The sequence below is a fragment of the Stegodyphus dumicola genome, chromosome X1 (assembly GCF_044657685.1).
Source record: "Stegodyphus dumicola isolate Sdum_Otavi_A_Nest chromosome X1, ASM4465768v1".
In the NCBI taxonomy this organism is placed as follows: Eukaryota; Metazoa; Arthropoda; class Arachnida; order Araneae; family Eresidae; genus Stegodyphus; species Stegodyphus dumicola.
In genome coordinates, this window is record NC_140780.1 from 152818340 (window position 1) to 152835542 (window position 17203).

General features: G+C 33.1%; 1 protein-coding gene across 5 annotated transcripts in view; it reads left to right on the forward strand.

Moving 5' to 3' along the window:
* Pka-C1 (Protein kinase, cAMP-dependent, catalytic subunit 1) overlaps positions 1-17203 on the forward strand; it is a 581879-nt gene that overhangs the window by 336792 nt on the left and 227884 nt on the right. The window lies entirely within an intron of this gene.

The window sequence follows — 17203 nt, forward strand, 5'->3', positions numbered from 1 at the left end:
ATTACTGCCTGGTACATTATTTTCTTACTTTGCTGATTGTGAGTTTAAGAATGTCAGAAAGGGTATTGTTCTTGTCATATAAAAAGTAGAGTTTAATCTTTATAAAACTAGTGACAGTACTTTGGTAATTCAGTTTTCATTCTTTACTAATTTTAAATTAAAAAAATTTTTAGTGTATATTTTTAGATGCATAGTAAACCAAGCAGAACAAAAAATGAAAGTTATCAATTAAGCATGGGTGACGTTCTTCTTATACTTCAGTTATAGCTCTAGCACACATTTGACGTGTTATACAAACAGCTTCCTTTAATGCAAATTTATTTTGAAACAAATCACACACTGATTTTAGAGAGATTTTTTTTTGTTTATAAATAACGGCTATTTCCAGGCGATCTTATAATCTCTGTCTTGAATATTCTGTTACGCTAAATGCTGTATTCAAATCATTGAAAGGGTTTATAGATAACATTATTATTTTATCAGATTACACTGAAATAAAATTTTGCTCTCTTAACATATCAGTAGATTTCTAATATATTTATCAAAGTACGCCTATGATTATCGCTTGTTTCCATGAGATAGAGATAAACTGACAGGCATTCTTAAAGTCATAAAAATTAATAAAGTCTTAAATAATAAATAATAGCGCTGTTGTTCGCGAACTCATACATTAGTAGCTGTCAAACTCAGCCGTCATTCAGCTTTGATTTCAGATGGTTTAATGAATTTCCTGAGACGATGTCAGTCAACGGCAAATAAATGTTGACATTTGCCGGTTATTAATATCTTACGTTTAGAGTCTATATTTTCTAAATTGTAGTTGGTAAAACTACTTCATACCGTGCAAATAATGGAATCGTAGTAGTTTTCAATTTATGTCATGAAATACTGATGCATCTATTTTTCTCTTAACCTTGTATGATATGTTTATTTCATCTGAAACTTTGTATGATATAGTATTTCATCTTAACCTTGTATGATATGGTATTTCATCTAAACCTTGTATGATATGGATTCTAGGGACCCGAACAATACCTTTTACATAATGGCTTCTTAGAAGAATATAGTATATTATTACAGGTTTAAATTAATTTATTTGATTATATAATTTGTTTCTGAATCGTGTAAATGTCATTAAGTATAATATGCAGAATTTTAAAGAAACGTCAATAAACTTGGATCATCAATCAAAGTTCTTCACTTGATAGATTTATAAAGCAAACTTTCTAGTTGCTAAATCATTGATTTAGTCTTCATTGGTTTCACTGAAAATATTCAACACATTTTATCTCAAAAAAATAAAAGTCCTTATCACTTCTGTGAATAGCTGATTGTCTCAATACATATTCAAAAAGCATACGCTGGGGGTCCCTATAGGACACAGCCATTCCAATAATTTGAAAATTTTTCACCATACCACTCAAAACATAATTCTATAAAACGAATCAAAATTACAGTTATTCGAGATGATGAATGAATTGCTTAAACGTATTCAAGTGACGAATAATGAATATAGTTGTCATCACTATTCAATCTTCGCCTGTTTTAAAGTGTTCTCAAAGCAATTCTCTCATCGGCAGCTGTGACAACAACAGACTATGTCAATTAAATTGCAGTATTCTTAAAATTTTAAAAGAAGTTTTCGCTAGCATATAATTGTCTAATAGGGAACGTTCTATTAATTTTGTATCAATGCTATAAAAGAAGGTTGAGTTATCAAAGAATTGTATTTTTGCTGCATCCATGAAAAACTGAAATGCGGTAAAATTAATTTTTTACCCTAGAATTCATAAATTGTGTCCCTGGTTTACTTAAGGAATAAACAAAGACATAGATTTCTTTTTCAAGAATATTAGAATATATTTTAACTTTCTTTGAAACGAAGTAAATATGCGTTTGATAGTCTTGGTTGTTTTCACATGGAACATATCTTGTTTTTTGAAACTTTAAAAGACGAAAAGCTATAAAAGCTAATTCAGAAGTTGAACAACAAAAATCAGCGTTATATTTTCAAATTTTCACAGGACTAGTTTCGATAGTTTTACCGAACCACCATCCTCAGCTGCAAAAGCGCAAATGAACGAGATAGAATATAATGATCACAAAAGATAAGAAAACCTGGACAGAAAATAAGCTAGTGGAACCATCGGTTGATGAAACCAGAACTAAAACATAATTTCTTTAAAGGCCGAAGGCAAAGATGGATTGGAATTAGGATCGTTAACTAGAACAGAAAGATTTTTTTGAATGTGAAATGCCTCTAGAAAATCCAGTTCTCCAATGGAGGATGTTTTTTGAATAATTTTAGCAGCAGAAAAACTGAAAGTGTGATTTTCGGACCAACAATGTTGGGCATGATTTTTTGCATGATTTTTGTTGTTTGACTTCTGAATTAGTATTTGTTCGGCGAGTTATTGTGTCTTAACTATAAAAGCTGTTAGAACAATACAGTTTCTCTAATGTGTCAGACTGAGCATATTTTATTGTTTTTATGAAATTTAACCAATTATAGCAACGAACGTGAGGGCCACTGCTTAAAAGAGTGAAGCTTTCGAAAATGATTTTTAAGGGAAGCTGGCTTGTATACTCATTTAACAGGTTAAAACCACAGAACTCCCATGTAACCTACTCGTTCGCTGAGTACTGAGCTCGTATAACTACGAGTATTCTGATCAATTATCTGATCTGTAGCGTTACTACGAGAGAGTTTCCCTTAGAAAGTCCTCTACGAAGGCATATCTTCCTTAGGCAGGTACTCTCCTTCTGCTTATTGAAAATCCATTAAAAAATGAACAAACCTGTCCAATCAGTTATTGATGTGCCTGTTAGTTCGAATGAGAAGCTCGTCTATTTCGATGTTTTTTTCCTATTCAAAAATGCTTTCATTTTACAATTAAACCAAAACACACCTTTTTTGTAAACTGCAATTTACTTGCGTTGTAATACCAAATTATTGGCAATATAATGTTTGTTCACTTTTGGTAAAAAGACTGCCCACGAAAATGCGAATTTTTACTGCCCACAAAAATGCGAATGCATTTGTCTTCTAATTCCTCTAGGAAGAGCTGTTATAGTGACTGCATTGCTTGTAAATCTTATTTAACGTAAATTTTAAGTGGAAATCTGGGTATATTTTGAGAGAGAAACGATGCATTCTTCTGAATAACTTACTGCTGAAGAAATAAAATTACAGTGGTTGTCTCTAGGAATGCTATAATCTTATCCAATGCTGTTTGAAATCAATATCAAATAATTGTTGACTGTTGCATTTCTTTAATATATAAAAATGTAGAAGTTATGCAGTGATGTTATATATTCTAATAAAGAGCATAGTTTAGTTGTTTAGTTATGTTTATTCTACTATGTTAGAGAAACAGAATTCTACAGCAGCAAAAAAGTTTAAAACGTTTTTGAAGTGATCGCTTTGCTTTAAATTATCGCTTCGTTTTTATTTCTTTTACGTGAACTGGCAGTATTTCGTCTAAACCAAAAGGGGAAACAATAATGATAATAATAGTAATAAGCTGCACCCTGAAATCAAAATTTATTGTACTCTGTGGAAATCCTCCATTTTTTGACCAAAACAATAGAATATTAACAGGGAAATGAATTTCTTCGGTAAAAATATTTAATACTGACGTCACTTGTGGCCTTATTGCAAGGAAAAGTTTTAATAATTATAAAGTTTAATATTTTCTCACTTCAAAATGTTTAATTAGACCAATGTGTATGTATTAAATTGCTGTTTACATGAAACCATACATCGCATACCCAAATTCTTTAACGAGCTTAATTCTACCAGTTTTGTGCAAAAGAATAATAATAAAAATTTATGAGGTATTTCCTACAAAAACAAGTTTTGTTTTGCCTGATTTGTACACTATTAATTATTATGCTTTCATGAATAACTTGACAACATATATAGATTATCTTTGTAAAACAGTTATTATATAGCTACTCTCATTAATTACAGAGTCGCAACGAGAAAAGCCCAAGAAAGAGCACTTTTATCGATTAAATAATGCGTTATCCAAGAACGAAGAGAATTCCGTGTCATTTGAGAACCATGTCTTTTGTACTTAACATCATCATCATAATTCATGCAACTCATTTTATCATCGAGTAAATTATCTAAAGCATTTGTTCAGTTTTTAGGCCAAATAAATTCAAACAAACTACATAATCCCCAGCAGTATTATATGGAAATACTTTCCATGAATTTCTTTCTGTGAACTTTTACATTGAAATTTAAAAATTCGAAAGCGATTAAAGTTTATAGAGAATATTATGTTTTTCGGGGCGGGAATAAAAAATCAGTTATTCCCTCTCTGGAATTTAAATCAGGGATCCTTTAACTGATAGATGAACATGTTGTGCTCTTCCACTATGAGAATATGCACTGGGAAATACAATAATTCTTTACCTTCAACCTCAGTTCAAAGACAACTGGGGAGACGCACGAAATCCAAATAACCAAATCCTAGTGGTGACGAGTTATCGTCCACCCCATTTTAGTTCTACGCACTGTAGGGACCCAAATTCAGGAAGCGTGAAAAATTAACGTAATGTTCTCGGCATGATTCGAAACACGGATCTTTCACTAACTAACTGGATGTCTATGCACACGAAAAGCACGTCCAGACGAATGCGATAATTTTTATTAAGTTAACACTAGTGGGGCTGTGCAACAAAAACAAGGGTAAGGTAACGAAATGTAACTAAGAAAGCTAAAAATGCTTTCTTTTTGTGCACACATTCTTACATCATTAAGCCAGAAGAAAATCTCAAAATAAATTTTATTGCTGGAACTTAAGCTGCATGAAATTTTATTACGTGCATAATTGGTGTAAATCTTAATCCTAAGCTTTTTAAACTGCGCATGCAAGTTAAAAGTTATATTTATACCTCGAAGAATGCATGAAATCGCTTTTATAATTTGCAATTAACGTAAATTTGCATCTAGAAGTATTTTTCAACTAGAACTTATAAGCATTAAATCTTTGTAAGTTACAGCAAAACTGTTCAAACAATTTCACTATATACCTTTTTTTACACAAACATTACAGCTCTCAATGTCATTATCAAACGTTTACCACAAATCATACAAATTCAAATAATATATTGAATTCGTAACCTAAATTCTACTAGAAAAGTTCTAAAAACGAAATTTAAATTCATTTCATACTGTGATGAACGTGTGCATGCGATATATAGGAAAATCTGTTAAATTTAGATAAAGGTAAGTTTAAAAAAAATTATATTTAATTAATTTAGATAACGATGGGAAAATCTGTTAAATTTATTGAACTAACGGTATGTATATTTGTAAAATAACTAATGCTTGTAAAATATTTCTTGGACAAATTCCTTTAACTATAAAAGTTTACTTACTTTGATTTTCTTTTCTATTTAATTTTTAAGAATACAAAAGTTTTATTATTGTGACATCTCAACTAGAATGGTTCATGAGATATATACCAGAACAGTCCACTAGAGATAAAATGGGTTATTCAGTTTTGACAAATAGAACAGAAAATTGTGGCACCACGCAATTGTCTAAACTCAAACGCAGGTTTGAAAGGAGAGGAGGTGGCAGTCTCAAGGAATGTGGATATTTGGAATTAATGTTCCCGAACTCTTTTGTAATGTTTAGTTTTCTATTAAATTTAATCATTTAACAGAAAATGAAAATTAAATATGCATCGTATTAAAAAAACGAGCGAAAATACTTTGATATAAGAAAGATTGCAGTTTTATGAAGGAAAGGTTTACTGCTACAATCGTTTGATTACACTTCACCCACACCACTAAGTGGAGTTAATGAAACGGTTTTCGATAATTCTGTGGGATATAAAAAATGAGCTTAAATTACAAAATTTCTAGTAAATTTTAATAAGAAAAAATAAGGAAGTATGAAAAAAAAAACTTACTTAAAAATACCTCTATATGCAGCAGGAATTTTGACGGAATAGCTTATATTAATTTCAGTAAAAATAAAAAACAAAACTTAATCCTGAAACTGATCTGTTCTAATTTGAAAAAAATGGAAGAAATCATTTAGTTAGTTGTAAAATAGATGGAAATGTCACTTAGTATTAAATTTGTATTTGTAATAGGTTTTTCAGTATTGATTTTCACATTTCAGTCCCATGTTCTGTTTTTTTTGGGGGGAAGGAAGGGTTCATATACAATATTTATCGTTGAATTTTATTTTCATTTATAGTTCCTTAATAGACAATCTCAAGTGTTTAAAAGTTTGCATTTATTTTTATCTCAAGTTATTTTTATCTTACCTTAGGTTTTTACCATAAGTTACTTCATTCAAAATTTTAGTAGAGTCTTTTCATTTGATTTATTTTTAGTACTGAAAGAATTTTTCGTTGTAAAAATAAGCATCTGCATCCCAGTACATTACTGAAATTAAAGGGCTCGCTCAAAAAACGAGATTTCGAAAATTCTGTTGTTCTAGGAAATTTTATTTCGTAATTAAACTTTTCATTCATAAATCATAATTACGTCTTTTGATTAACCTGTTTGCTAGGAAATGGTCTCGTCTCAACTTCAGTTCTAGGTAGTATGTTAATTTTGGGTAAGTTTATTTTACTGTGTGTTTTCTAAACGCCAAAATTACATGTGCATTACATGTGCAAAACATACAATACTTAAAATTGGCCGAGAGAGAGTTGATATACTCTCTATAGAAAAAATGTGACATTATTCGAGGAGAGCGTGTTCGCATTGTAGTGCAAACGGACTTGAAACACTCTTCAATCACTCTATGCGATGTCGAATTTTGAGTAAAGGATGTTTGAGCAAAGAAACTTGGGTTTGTTTGATCAGAAACAGTTCCCTTTCGTGTTAAAACCATCATTCAAAACCATTTCTTACTTCTCTGAAACCGCTGTTATCTGTCAATCAAGATCGGATCGGTTGGTGAGCTCAACGTTTTCATATACTAGTTCAAACAATTCAGAATGACACAACCACCAGTCAGTGGCAGATGCTAAATGGGGCATACTCCCAATACTTTTAAGAATGGCAGGAACACTAGGGAAATTGTGTGTCTTCCAACTAAGGTAATAATTTCTGTTAGTAGATAATATTTTCTACGTTTCGAACAGAACTGCCGTACAAGCATTTTCTGCGAACCTTATGAACAACGGTAGATATGCCCAGTAAGTGACGCTAATTCTGCGTTTTCTAATCTATAATTTTTACAAGAGTTTTAGAAAAATTTCGCATGTTATGTAAGTCTTAATTCAATCGTAAACTTTTGTCGACACGCATGAACAGTCTACGAAGTTTGCTTTGTTTTTTAGACTCTACTAAAGGCGAGATCGTTTCGTTTCTCTTTATTCACAAGCGAGAAATATACATATTTTTTCATTATGTCTAGTTCATCTACATATGCTTCGCTTTTCAGCTGCTACAACTTTTGGAAAACTAAGCCTTTAATTGATTAAAAATATTCATTTTGCCGCACAGACAGGAGATAAAAGCAGTATGGAATTTCTAAAATTGACAGAGTGCCAAAGTCAGCAGTCAACATTAAAATCACGACAAAAATAAATTTTTGTCTGTTGGAGTAGACTGTTTTCAGCCATTCAAAAATCAAATTTGAAGGCCTTTCAAAACGCTGTAGTAGCCTGAAAATTTTTCTTTGCCTTTTATGTCAAAAATGCAATTGTAGGAGAATATTCAAAAATTTCTGAAGTATGAAATATTAAACGAAATTGCTTTGAGACAAAAACATTTTGTCAATAAAAATCAATAAATATGTAAACAATTAAAATAAATACAATAAATGAGTAAAAGTATATGTAATTGGATGAAATAAAATACAATAAATAATATGCTGTGACCGGAAAATCACACATTTCATCATATTTTTAAAACAAGCAATGACTGATCAGTTTTGAAGCACACCAATGTAGAATTTAAAATTAAGCAAAAAGAGCAAACTTTAATTGGCGTATATTTTGAATAAAATTATTTTAATTTCCAGGGCAATTTGACATAGGTCTTCTTCCTTCGAGAGAGCTTCTATTCAAAATATACGCCAGTCTAAGTTTACCTTTTGATTATTTTGAAATTCAAGCAATATGTGCGCAAACTACAATACACCTCGGCATAAAATGCGAATAAGTATTAATCTCGAAAATCTTTCAGCTGGTTCAGAATTTATTTAGATTGTTTTATTTATTTAAAGCAAATCACGCTAGGAACTGTTTGCCTAAGAGGAGCGATGCCTTCGCTGAAGACTTTTTAAGAGAAATGGTTCCTATTTACGGTAGGCATGGGATAAAACCGCGAAAGTACCATGCGTACCATACCAGCGTCTAAACATCTTAACGACTTTGTCAATGGTGAGTGGTATTTGTTTCAGCTGAATATGCGGTTGATGTGCAATATTTTATTTGCCATTGTCATACTTGAAATGGTTCCTATTTACGGTAGGCATGGGATAAAACCGCGAAAGTACCATGCGTACCATACCAGCGAAAGTACCATACCAGCGTCTAAACATCTTGTAAAGAACGCTCCTGAACTCTACTAGAAAGACCTATGATGCTCTTGACTAGAGAGAACGTCGTTAGCAAACTCCTCACAGTACGAGTACTATAATTCATTTTAACACCTTATTTAAAGAACTGTGAATGGCAACGACTTAACTGAGAATTACGCATGCGTAAAGAGATGAGATTTCTGTGAGACGCTGGGAAGCTCCGCCAGCGAGCTGAGGTGTGGAGACTTTGTTTGTCGAGTGATGACGAGTACCATCTTCGTTAATGTCTCTGATTGTGTCACCAGCTCGGATATCTACTAAAGTTTTCTAAATGTATTAATGTTGTATCTGTGATATGTTGTGTTATTAAAAAGTGATGCATCAGCACTATCAGTGTTGATTCCGTTTTCACTGAAGCATCCACGACGTCACAGACGAAAAGAAAATAAAAAATTTGGAGGTTCCACCGAGATTTGTGTGACAAGAGACCAGGTATGTGTTCTCCACAATATTCATTTCCAGGCCTGAAGTGTATAATGTAGTTATTTATTACTTATTCGGGAAATCAATTCCCAAAGCAGAAGTAGCACATCAGTGCATTTTATAGCACATCAGTGCATTTTATAGCACATCAGTGCATAAGAGTTTTAAACACTCAATGTGTTTGTTTTATATATCTAACAAGATATTTTCCTTTTGTGGTATATTCGGGAAAACATTTTCCCATTAACACGTAGCACATCAGTGCATTTTATAGCACGTCAGTGTATAAGAGTTTATAAAAAAATCAAAGTGTTGTATTTATATATCTAACGAGATATTTTTCTTTTGTATGATAATGGGAAAAATCCATTCCCGTAAATAAACAGCACATCAGTGTATTTATGTTTAACGTTTCGTTATAAATTGGTGTGATAGAATCTGAACTGTTTAATTTCTGTATATGTGAAAGCACATCAGTGCAATATTGCAATTTTCATTTCTAAGTCATTAGAAGAAAATTTATGTTAAATTCTTGTGAAAGAAATAAGTAGTTGAATATATTAAAAACTTGCTACTTTGGTTTTCTCATGAAAGCACACCAGTGCTGTATTTTAATATGATGTGTATTTTCTGATAAGTAGAATGTTAAATTCTATCATTTCATTTTTAATTTTAAAGCTTTGAGCAGTAAAGAAATGTTCTAATAGTGTTCTGATTTAAACCTGCGCCTATCGAATTTACGTAGTAATTGCGTTGGCCATATGGTTGCCAGCGGAAGTAGCTGTCATGAAAACGATAGTTAATTAAAGGTGTTTATATTTATTGGCGCCACTCTGGTTTTTTTTCTGTCTGGCTGTACTAAATGAAAAGAATTTGTTATTAATTTTTTATACGAAGTATTCAGTAAGGTTGTTTATTCGTTTTATGTTTGAATGGAAATAAATCCACAGTGATTAATGCTTTTATTAACCTTTTATTTTTATTTGCCTAATTTTGTAAGAAAGAAGAAAGTGTTTTTTATATCTCTGATATATTTTTATGTGTATTATTTGTGAATAACTATTTGAGTTCTTATTTGTTTTGAACAAGTACTTTTGCGAAAATGGCATTTTTGGGGAAAGCTAAGAAAAGGGATCTATTCCTTGTCGCTTCAGAACTTGGGGAAATAGCTTTAGAAGATATGAAAGTGATAGATTTAAAACAATTAATAACGAATAGTAAAAATTATGAGGAAGAATTTGTTAAAAATTTGTTAGAAAGTATTATGACTGATAGGATAGAAAAGGAAAACTTAGAGAAGCAAACAAGAGCGAAAGAATTACAGTTAGAACAGGAGCTAGGGAGAGGGAATTTCAGATACTACAACAAAATAAAGAAATTGAAACGCAACAGTTAGAACTAGAATGCCTTAAAGCAAAACAGAACACTGAATCTGCTAAACCTGGAGGTGAAACCGTATTTAATCAGAATTTTCAGAAACTAATGCCCAAGTTTAATTTAAAGACTGATGATATCAGTTTATTCTTAGAACTTTTTGAAAGGCAAGCTAAAGTTTTAAAATTGCCCACGGATCAATGGGTGTCATATCTCATTGGTGTCCTTCCGGTTGAGGTAAATAATATAATTGCTAGGGAACCTGAAGAACAGGCTAGAGATTACCAACATATTAAAGAATTACTACTTAAAAGATTTAAATTAAGTGCGGAGAAGTTTCGGCAACTTCTTGTTAAGACTCAGAAAAATCCGGATTCTACGTGGTACGATTTTTATCACGAAATTAAGACATTTTTAGATGGGTGGCTCAAGGGATTAAAAATCGAAACATTTGAGCAACTCAAGGATTTAATGTTGGTAGATCAGATTAAAAGGCGCACGCCTAATGAGTTTAAGGAACATTTTATAGATGAATGGGCCACGATCACTTCACCAAAACAGTTGGTGGGTAAAATAGAGGAATTTGAAGATGCGAAAAAGACGATGGTTGGGAAAACGAAATTGGGTGAAATGAAAACGAAAATATCAGGTAGACAAATGGCTGTTTTTCAGTCCACTGGTAACGTTTTCAAAAATAGAAAAAACCCTCAAGGTACACAATTTAAAAAAGATGATGATGCACGCAATGTTGGGAAAAAGTCGGACTTGAATTTTGATAGGAGAAAAAGACTCCAGTGCTATGAATGTGGATCTTTTGACCATTTACGACCTCAGTGCCCTAATTTAAAAACTCAAAAGGTAGATTTGTATCGGATAAGCGGGAGATCAGAGAAGAATCTGTTAGATCCCTATACATTAAATGGAAGAGTAAATGGTTTTGAAGTACCTATTCTAAGAGATACAGGAGCAACTGTAGATATTATTTGTCAGAAATATGTAGACAGAGATAGAATGAAGGGAGAACATGTGTGGGTTCGACATTTGTTGGATGATCATATGACTTGTTTACCTGTTGCTGAAGTACTAGATATTGAATGCGATTTGGGTACAGTAACCACCAAAGCAGCTGTTATAGGAGACCACTTAGACCAAGGACGATATATATTAGGCAACCAGACAGCGGCTCTTCTCAGAGGAACTGAGAAAAATTATTCGTCGTATGTCGGTAATGTTAATGCGGTCGTTACTCGATCTCAAGCACGACAATTAAAGGAAGCGGAAAATTTATGTGAGACGAATCAAAATTCTGAGCAGAATGAGTTAGAATTGGAAGAGGAGGACGATGCTCATGAGAGGTCTGAAAATGGAGAGATATTGCCTCCTGTCGACCTTTGTGTCCCCACAAGTCCTGCAATTCAAATTGACTCAAGTACTTTTATTCATGAACAACAAAAAAGTAAAGAACTTGCCCCTTTATTAGAACTAGTAAAAAGCGGATGTAAAACAAGTTATGGGATTAAAAATGGGGTTTTAGTAAAAAAGAAGGTAAATAAGTTAGGAGGAGAAGAACATTTAATTGTTGTTCCAGAAAACCTCAGAGAGCAAATTAAAGCAATTTGTCATGAAGGAACTTCAGGTCACTTAGGAGTTCTGAAAACAAAAGACCGGTTACTAAGACATTTTTTCTGGCCAAATTGTTATAAAGACATTGAGGAATTCGTTAAAACATGCGACTCCTGTCAACGTGTAGGAAAAGCAAGTGACAAAAAGAAAGCACCGTTGGTAATGGTACCTGTGATATCTGAAGTCTTTAGTATAGTTAATGTAGATGCTTGCGGGCCTATGCCTACATCTACTGAAGGTAATAAATATCTTATTACAGTTATGTGCTTAGCATCTAAATATCCTGACGCCGTCCCGGTACCGGATATAACGTCGAAATCTGTTGTAAGTGCACTCTTGCAGGTATTTAGTCGGATGGGTTTTCCAAGGGAGGTTCAAATTGATCAAGAAAAATCTTTCATGAGTCGCTTAACCGTTGAATTTTTGAAGAGGTTTGGTATAAAAATTTCCAGAAGTTCGGTTTACCACCCCCAGAGCAATCCTGTAGAACGGTTCCATAGGTCAATAAAAAGGGTCTTAAAGGTATTATGTATTGAAGCTGCCCCAAATTGGGAAGTACAATTACCTGCCGCTCTCTTTGCCCTGCGAACAGTAACGCATGATACTACAGGATTTAGTCCAGCTGAATTAGTGAACGGGACCAACCTCAGAACACCTGTCGCATTATTGTATGAGAAATGGTTAGATCCTCAGGAAAAAGAAGATACCGTAATAGAATATGTTTTCGAATTAATCAATAGGTTAAAGAAAAGTAGAGAATTAGCTACAGAAAAAATGGAAGAGGTGAGGGACAAAAGGAAGAAATGGTATGACAAAAATGCCGTGAAAAGGGAATTCCAGCCAGGAGATTCCGTATTAGTATTAGCAGTGAATCAACCACATAAACTCGCTCCTCAATGGAAAAGGGCCGGGAAAAATAGAGAAAAGATTATCAGAAACAAACTATGTGGTTAGTTTTGAAGGGAATCAGGAAGGGAATAAAGTGTATCACATCAATATGTTAAAACCTTATCATAAGAGACCTGAATTTTTGAATATGGTACTCCTTGACAACGAGGAGATAGTTGAACCCTCGGAATTAGAGGAGGATTTTCCTTATATGTTAACCGATCCCAATGTGTTTGATTTTAATGAAATAATAGCAAAAGATAATCTTAAAGAAAGGCTTAATGATGAACAAATCCTGCAGTTGGGAAAGTTATTGGTAAAGTTTTCTGCTATATTTTCGAATATTCCAGGGAAAACAAATTTAGTCGAACATGATATCGAACTAATCAGTGACAAACGCGTACAGCATAAGCTTTATAGAATGACAAATCGACAGAACGAAATTCTTAAAGTCGAGATTGAAAAAATGTTAAAATACAAGATTATTGAACCAGGACCCTCTGAGTATACTTCACCCATGATCCTTGTTGAAGCACCAGGTAGGGATCCTAGGCCTTGTATTGATTACAGAAAGTTAAACGAAATAACGCGTACTGAGTTCTACCCAATCCCCAATATAGAGCAACGTGTTGAAACTGTTGCAGCAGCCAAATTTATCACCTTGATAGACTTAACTAAAGGTTATTGGCAAATTCCGCTGACCCCTAGGGCTCAGAAAATCGCTGCATTTGCTACAAATTTTGGCGTATATAGGCCTTTGCGCATGCCATTTGGGCTTAAAAATGCTCCTTATTATTTTAGTAAAATGATGAGCGAAATATTGTGCGGATGTGAGAAATATGCGACTCCTTATTTAGATGATATTGCTATTTTTTCTGAAACGTGGGAGGAACATTTATAATATTTACATGAAATTTTAGAAAGAATAAGAAAAGCCAATTTAACTATTAAACCCTCTAAGTGCAAGTTTGCACAAGAAGAAGTCCAATATCTCGGTCACATAGTAGGTCGAGGAAAACGTTCTCCAGCAGAACTAAAAATCGAAGCGGTTCAAAATTTTCCTGTTCCCACAACTAAAACTGAGATTAGAGCTTTCTTAGGGTTAGCTGGATACTACAGACAATATATACCTATGTTTTCTGCTATAGCCGCACCTTTAATAGATTTGTTAAAAGGGAATAACAAAAGGGGTAAAATTGTTTGGAATGATGAATGTAATGAATCATTCAAATCCTTAAAAGAAAAGTTATCTAGTAGGCCTGTGCTACATGCACCCGATTTTTCTAAACCATTTATACTACAGACAGACGCGTCAGATCAAGGATATGGTGTTGTTTTAGCCCAAAAGGATGATAAAGGAAAAGAACATCCCATATTGTATCTCAGTAAAAAATTTACTGATAGTGAGCGGAAGTATTCCACCACTGAAAAAGAGTGTGCCGCAATTCTGTATGGAATAAAAATATTGAAAGGGTATATAGATGGGCAGACTAAATTTTCAATTCAAACGGACCATAATACCCTAGTATGGCTAAAAAATAATGCAGGTAGAAATGGTCGATTATTACGCTGGACCTTAGCCTTGCAATCTTATAATTTTACAATACATCATAAAAAGGGAAGTAACAACTTAAATGTAGACTGCTTAAATAGAAACTCTGTACATGCCAGTTAAATAGACTAGTTATCATTTCTTTTAAATTGTTTTGTTATTTGATTATGTATATTGTATTTTTTTTATTTTTTATTTTTTTAATTTCATACTATATAGTAAATTGTTAACTTGATTCATAAAGACAAAATTTCTGTGTTGGTTTTTCATATATTGTATATGTATTGTTATATGTGTTTTTTATGATGGCCTGGTTATGAGAGTGGAGAACCTTTGTAACAGTGTGGTTTAGAATTAACTGGTAAAATGTTGAACAATCTCTATTGAAACCAGAAACTGTGAACTGTGAAGGTTTACTTCTCCTGTGTCCGGAGAAACAAAAACTGGAGGCGGAAGGTGTTTGTTTGTAGCGAACGCCTGCCTGAACTTCTATTTTATCCTGCAAAGTTTTGTTTCCTCTGTGTCCGAGGAAAACAAAATCTGGAGGCGGAAGGAGTTAGTCTGTAAAGAACGCTCCTGAACTCTACTAGAAAGACCTATGATGCTCTTGACTAGAGAGAACGTCGTTAGCAAACTCCTCACAGTACGAGTACTATAATTCATTTTAACACCTTATTTAAAGAACTGTGAATGGCAACGACTTAACTGAGAATTACGCATGCGTAAAGAGATGAGATTTCTGTGAGACGCTGGGAAGCTCCGCCAGCGAGCTGAGGTGTGGAGACTTTGTTTGTCGAGTGATGACGAGTACCATCTTCGTTAATGTCTCTGATTGTGTCACCAGCTCGGATATCTACTAAAGTTTTCTAAATGTATTAATGTTGTATCTGTGATATGTTGTGTTATTAAAAAGTGATGTATCACCACTATCAGTGTTGATTCCGTTTTCACTGAAGCATCCACGACGTCACAATCTTAACGACTTTGTCAATGGTGAGTGGTATTTGTTTCAGCTGAATATGCGGTTGATGTGCAATATTTTATTTGCCATTGTCATACTTTTTGCTTTGATGGATTCAGCAAATGTAGCTGATTTAAAGTATATTACTCTTTTGATCTATTTTTTTTTAATTTCTCCTCATTCGAACTATTCATTCCCTCCAAAATTCATGAAATGTGTTACTGCCCTGATTTGTTTTGATATCGTGTCGCTTGACTATGGCTGAACCTTCTTTCTACAATAAAGTGCTTTTCAAAATTTCCAACATTCTGGTCGCATCTTTCAAACTCTTTCATTTCTTAGGGTGCTTATCAATGATCGAACGGATAAGATAACTGATCCAGTGGTAGTTTATTCTCAGTACAACTCCCGGGAAATGGGCTGGATGGATGATGCCTCCACCTTGTGTTACGTGACTAAATTTTTCTTAAAAAATCACATGTGTTAAAGCGGAGAGTTGCATGTTTTGCCATGATCAATTAAACGGCTACTTCTATTTAGCCTTTTAGTACTACCCATTAAGTTTTGCGAGGTATTTTGAAGTCTCAAACATAACCTATGTTGCTAAAGAAATGTGTTTCCTCTCTTTCAAATGGAAAATGTGATTCTCCCATTCATTTGCAATATTATAATTACTTATTATAAGATTTGTCATTTTGTTGGCAATATTATAAAAAGGGTTTATTGATATTCTGATTTTATGACATCTAAAAAAGAATAAGAATTACCGCCTGATAGACTGCGCAACAGCCACAGACTCTAAAGATGTTTTGTGTCAACAAAAAATATTATATGTTTTGCACAATATTTTGCAAATATAACGCTGACCGAAAGTAAATATGTTTAGTGCACATAAATATTAAATATCATGAACACAAATGAACAGAGAAATGTGAAAATTACGATTCTGGGTGTATTTATTCATTTATTATATTATACTCTTTCACAATCAATCGACACTACTTGTGGCTGAATGGTTAAAACAGTTGAATGCTGGTAATTCGAACCCAGGCGAATGTACTAGCTGTATGGGTGTGTTTCGTGATTTTCCCTAAGTATCATGCAAATAAGAATCAATTTCCCTTAGAAAATCTTCCATGAAGGCACCCCTTTCTTTAAGAAGAACAGTCGTATGCTTTGCCATAGTCAAACAAACGTACGCATTGTGGGAATAACCCAAATGATGATTCATTACTCTAAATAATACATATTGTGATTAATATACAACAATATTATGTGTATTTATTACTATCTTCATTTGTCGAAAATATGTAGTTTTCAAGTGTTATTCGCAAAAATGACGAGATCCGAAATAGCTCCCCGCCAATTTCTTCGGATGAACGGATTCTTTTGTAACTGATGAATAACACTGCATTTTGAAGTGCATCGTTAAAGTAAATCGTTAAAATTCGATGCAAGATTATTGTAAGATTTATTGTTAGCTTATGAACTTAGCTTCACATTTGTTTTCCTTACTTTATTTAAACGCAAAAGTCAATAAATGTATAATCAAACGCGGTTTTAAACAGCGTCATGGGAGACAAAATTTGCTCATTACAATCATTAATCCCGGTATTCATGATGAGTTAAACCTCTGCAGAGATACGCTTAAATTGGAATCATTATAGCTCTGCTCATTACAGCCGCAACATCGTTATGAGTTCAACTGCATTTATGCAACTTCATGAAGGTATGTATCGGGAAAGGAGACAAGCGTAACTCAGAACTTGGCAACTTTTACTTTTTGCGCATTTAAGTATTATACTTTTACTGGAAA